The sequence below is a fragment of the Anolis sagrei genome, chromosome 4, assembly GCF_037176765.1.
Source record: "Anolis sagrei isolate rAnoSag1 chromosome 4, rAnoSag1.mat, whole genome shotgun sequence".
NCBI lineage: Eukaryota > Metazoa > Chordata > Lepidosauria > Squamata > Dactyloidae > Anolis > Anolis sagrei.
Genome location: NC_090024.1, coordinates 146,178,566 through 146,184,438, shown reverse-complemented (window position 1 = coordinate 146,184,438; position 5,873 = coordinate 146,178,566). Strand labels below are relative to the sequence as shown.

General features: G+C 42.1%; 1 non-coding gene across 1 annotated transcript; it reads right to left on the bottom strand.

Annotated features, from left to right (window-relative positions):
- Nucleotides 1–771: 771 nt before the first annotated feature.
- On the bottom strand, nt 772–856 carry TRNAR-UCU (transfer RNA arginine (anticodon UCU)). Its single transcript is given in 2 exon segments — nt 772–807; nt 820–856. It is a non-coding gene; the product is annotated as a tRNA-Arg (tRNA).
- Between the last annotated feature and the right edge of the window lie 5,017 nt (nt 857–5,873).

The following is a 5,873-nucleotide window of genomic DNA, read 5'->3' as shown; positions in this document are numbered from 1 at the left end:
TTATACCAGGCATGGGCAAACTTGGGCCCTCCAGGTGTTTTTGACTTCAACTCCCACAATTCCGAATTGTGGGAGTTGAAGTCCAAAACACCTGGAGGGCCCAAGATGGCCCATGCCGGATTTATACCCTCCACAAAGAGATTCAAAGCAATAATTCCTGTTAAGTTTGTTCAGATGGATTTGGAGTAATTTTGGAAACAAGCTTGGTGGTTCAGGTATGCCTTACCTCTCATTACCTGGAAGGAGATATAAAATATGGAATATAAAATCCAGATTGTCAGATTTGAACTGGATTACATGGCAGTGTAAACTCATATAATCCAGTTCAAAGCAGATAGTGTGGATTATCTGATTTGACCCATATAGAATCACAGAGTGAGCCGTCCAGTCCAACCCCCTGCCAAAAAGCAGGAAAACTGCGTTCAAAGCACCCCCAACAGATGGCCATCCAGTCTCAGTTTAAAAGCCTCCACCACACTTCGGGGTAGAGAGTTCCATAGGTGGTGCATATAGTGTGCTAGGCTGTCCACATGAGTTTAAATCGTGGGGAACCCTGGCCCCCAAACCCTTGCAACAGTGAGCCTGATCCCTATGTCTCCTTGGGTGACGCCCCTTTGTGGGAGGGAAGAATGAACTCGGCTTTCAAGAAGCAGCAGCTTTCTTAGCTTTGGCAAATATTTGCCCAGCTTCCAGAGTAATAACAGGAAGTGTGTGTCTTTAATTTTTTTCCCTTCCCTTTTGTATGTGAAACAAAAACAAAATTTCAACCCGCGACTCCGCCGGGACTCGAACCCGGAACCTTTGAATCTCTTCACCCTCTAGAAGTCCAATGCGCTATCCATTGCGCCACGGAGCCACCTGTTGGATTCTCTGTACGTTCGCCATACAACTCCGAGGCAGGCCCTCCTCCGCCTTCCAAGACCTTGGAATCGGATTTCTGGCTTTTCCATTGGCGTGAACAGCACGTAGAAGACTCGGTGGCTCACTTCCGGCATAGAACAGTCCTTTTCATGCCTCGTTAAGTAAATATAGTCCTGCCTGTTGGTGTCTTCACCACGCCCCCTTTCCCAATCGACACTGTAGAATTAATAGTCTGACCTCACTTTGACTGCCATGGCTCAGGAGTGTGGGATCCTGGGAATTGTAGTTTTGCAAGGTCTTTAGTGCAGAGGCTTCATCAAACTACAATTCCCATGATTCATTAAGCCTTGGCAGTAAAAGTGGTATGAAACTGCATTAATTCTGCAGTGTAGATGCACTGAGGACATTTCCCCCCCCTTTTCTATTACTATTTTATGTGTCTTAGAGAGCTGCAGATGGCTGCAAAAGGACATTTAGCTTGAGATGCTGTCATTTGCCTTCTGAGTGGGGTTGATTTGGAGGCAAAGTGCAATTAAAAGGAAGTATTACCGGGCTCATAAAAATAAATTTGGTTTTATAGATTTATTTAGTTTTTTTATTGCTTCTATGGTTTTTATATGTATTTATGATGTAATTTAATTGCTTTTAACGGAGATGTGTGTGTGTGTGTTTGTGTATATATATTGTTGTTGTTCATTCATTCAGTCATCTCCGACTCTTCGTGACCTCATGGACCAGCCCACGCCAGAGCTCCCTGTTGGCCGTCACCACCCCCAGCTCCTTCAAGGTCAGTCCAGTCACTTCAAGGATGCCATCCATCCTTCTTGCCCTTGGTCGGCCCCTCTTCCTTTTGCCTTCCACCTTCCCCAGCATAATTGTCTTCTCTAGGCTTTGCTGTCTCCTCATGATGTGGCCAAAGTACTTCAACTTTGTCTCTAGTATCCTTCCCTCCAATGAGCAGCCGGGCTTTATTTCCTGGAGGATGGACTGGTTGGATCTTCTCTCAGTCCAAGGCACTCTCAACACTTTCCTCCAACACCACAGCTCAAAAATATCTATCTTCCTTCGCTCAGCCTTCCCTAAGGTCCAGCTCTCACATATACAAAACATATATACAAAACATACATTAAAATCCCAATTGAAAACACATAATCTTAAAACAGTTATATTAAAAACCACGCAGTCCAAAGGCATATTCCAGGAGCCGTTCCATAAATTGTACTATTCCATAGTCAATTGTTTTGCAGATTGCATTGCAGCCATACAGAACTCTGGCAGGCATGGGCAAACTTTAGCCCTCTAGATGTTTTGGACTTCAACTCCCACAATTCCTAACCACCTACAGATGGTTAGGAATGGTGGGAGTTGAAGTCCAAAACACCTGGAGGGCCAAAGTTTGCCTATGCCTGCTGTAGAGAGAGGAATACAGCATTGCTCAGGGAGTGCAGGGTTTTTAGTAGTTTCATGCAGTTTAAACTACACTTCAGGGAGCAATTGGATTGAGCAATGCTGTCAATCATTTGCTGAAGTAATTCAGTCACATACTTCAACTGAATGTAAAATACAGCAGTAAGGTAAATCACGATAGTTCAGATTTCCAGGGTAGCAACAATGGATTTTACAGTCGCTGTATTTTTCTTCTGCTAAGCTTGAGAGTTTACCCCCTGTTTATACTTTCATACAGTAAGTCCTTATTTTGCCAACTGTGTACCACTGTGTATCAGTTGCTTTTGTTATTATTGGCTCACTGTCTCAGGTTGGCAAGGATGTACTTGGTACTAAAACCGCAGACAAGGGACTGTTGCCAGGATTGTGGTCTAATGGCGTTTGTGAATTAGACCTTGATTTCAACAGAGGAGGAGGTTTATATGAAGAGATTATCAACATCAGGTCTTGCTCGAGACTGGCATAACTGGCAGAGATAGCCCAGATTTCTGCCATGGCTGAAGAGGAGGACAAGGGTTAGGGTTAGGGTTACTGCTTGTTGTTTTTGATGTCTTGTTGGGCTTGGCCTCATGTAAGCTGCTCGAGTCCCTTGGGGAGATGGTGGCGGGGTATAAATAAAGTATCATCATCATCATAAGAGAGGAGGTGTATCTGACCCTCTCACATGTGGGCCAATTCCTTAGCAGTTCTTCAGCTCAGCCAGCAAGGTCCTGGACATAGGATTGAAAAATGGCATTAGACCCAAAAGGAAGGAAGCGAGGAAGGAAGGAAGGAAGGAAGGAAGGGTGGATATATGGATGGATAGATGGAAGCAAAGAAGGATGGATGGATGGATAGAAAGATAGATGGAAGGAAGGAAGGAAGGAAGGAAGGAAGGAAGAAAAGATGGATGGACAGAAGGATAGATAGATAGAGGCTCCTTCCTCTCAAATACACTTTTTCTATTCCTATCTCATCCAGGGTTTTAACCTTTTTAATGTTTTAACATTTTATCCTGTACATTTGGTCTGCCCTTTGTGTTTGATTTTTTAATGCTATTTTGCACTGTTTATTTAATTTTGTTACTTTATGTATTTTCTTGTGATACAATTTTTCTGTTGCTTTATGTTTTACTTTGCTGTATTATTTTTGGGCATGGCTTCATGTTAGCCGCCCCGAATCCCTTTTGGGGAGATGGTGGTGGGGTATAAATAAAGTATTATTATTATTATTATTATTATTATTATTATTATTATAGATGTAAAGAAGGAAGGATGGATGGCAAGATGGATGGAAGAAAGGATGGATGGAGGGATGGATAGATTGAAGGAATGAAGGATGGGTGGATGGATGGATGGATGGAAGGAAAGATAGATGTAAGGAAGTATGGAAGAAAGAATGGGTAGACAGAAGGATGGATAGATAGATATAAGGAAGGAAGGAAGGAAGGAAGGAAGGAAGGAAGGAAGGAAGGACAGGCAGAGGATATAAACATGCATATACACACACAACAAATTGGGAGAGATAGGTAATACCCCAGAGGCCAGGATCAGAACCCCAAACGATTTTAATAGATCAGAGAGCTGGGCTAAGTCTAACACAAATATATTTTTCCACAAACAGAAGTGTACGGTACTACTACATTTAGGCGAGGGTTGGGGGGATGAAATGCACAAATATAAGATAAGCTTGAAAACCGCATGTGTGAAAGGAATTTAGGAGTCTACAATAGACAATATAATGCAGCGCAAAGCAGGCATGAGAGCATATGATGTCCACAAAATGTACACCCTCAACACATGCAACATGCATCCAGAATAATACAGTATTAAGTATGCATTATGTACCAACCATTCTCACTCACACATATATACAGCATATTTTCTTGTTTGGAAACTAAGACCAAGCTAAAGGTGCTTCCCTTAGATCAAAGTGAGATGGGGAGATTATTTTTTCTCACCTATTTTTAAAAACAGATAAGGAATGTTTAATCTAATCTACCTGCTTCTAGCTAGAAGGGGATTGCAAAACAGTGCAGCTGGTGAGCCAAGGAGCCACAAGAAGGAGAGAAAGAAGACACCAAGTAAATAACCACATTATGCCCCAGGATAAATCATTTTATCCCACGTGGGTCTGGAGAATTTGCAGCCTTGTCTCCTGCCCGAAGGTTGACATGAAACCTATGATCTGCCAATCTTATTTTGAGAAACCTAAGTAAAAGAAAGGAAAATAGATACTAAATTGATTATACAGTACTTGCAATTAAAATGAGATTGTGTTTATTTATTTATTTATTTACAGTTCTTATATTCCGCCCTTCTCACCCCGCAGGGGACTCAGGGCGGATTACAGTAAACATATATATGGCAAACATTCAATGCCAGTTTTGACAAACAACATTTAACAGACAAAGACTATTTAACTTTTTTTTTTTTCTGGCCGCCAGGGGAGCTGCTGCTTTTCATCGTCCATCAACGACACCGATGAAGTTCTTCCGCATTCCACATTCCCCGGAGTCTTTTTTCTTTATGGCCTCATAAATTAGTTAAATTTAGCTAAATTTAAATTTAGCCTCCCACACAAAGTGGTACCTTATTTTCCTACTTGACAGATGCAACTGTCTTTCGGGTTGCAAAGGTCGACAACGGGCTACACAATGGCTGGACACCCACTCCAGCCCGGGCTGGCTTCAAACTCATGACCTTTTTGTCAGAGTGATCTTAATGCAGCTGACACTCAGCCAGCTGCGCCACAATCCCGGTGTTGTGTCAGTTCAGCACTGGCCTAAAGAACAAATTGTGTATTACTGCTTCAGATGCACTATTTCAGTGAGGATGGGTCAGAAGACCAAATTGATGTTGGCCAATGACCATATTTGTGCACATACATGATCCCCTCTTCCTCATTGACCTCAGAGTTGGCTCACCTTTACATTTTTCCACCCATGCTCCACTGGTGTGCACACACCCATAACTCACACAATCATCTCAATATGCAGGGATGGGAACCTTGTTGTCTCCCCTATTCAGTAACTTCAGGGGTTGGTGTTGTATGCCTTCATGCTGATGCCTAAAGTGAATCACTCATGGGATGTTGAGGGGCTGAGAGTATACGATTTGCCCACAGTCACCCAGTGGGATTCCACAGCTGAGTAGATACTCAAACCCTACCCTGCAAGGTCCTTCTCCAATACACAAACCTCTTTAACCATGTTGGCTCTACTCCTGGGTTAAAGGAAACCTAAACCTATGTTTTGAGTGATTTCAGAAGAGGAATACAGCAACCAATAGGTTGACTGGAATGTGGTGAAAAGTTAGTTTTGGTTATTACTTCACTGTTTCTTATTTTTGTCTACCTGTTGTTAATACATTTATAGACTCTCCTTTTAAACTATATTCAGCTTTAAAATGTAAATTAGTTAAATTGTTAGTTAAATTGTTATTTGTGTAAATGTTGATACCAATTGGAAACGAAAGGAAAAAAACATACATCAGACCTCCTGGGGTTGGTTCGAGGATCCCCATGGATATCAAAATCCCTGGATACTCAAGTCCTGTTATATACGTTGTTATATTTATGTTTATATT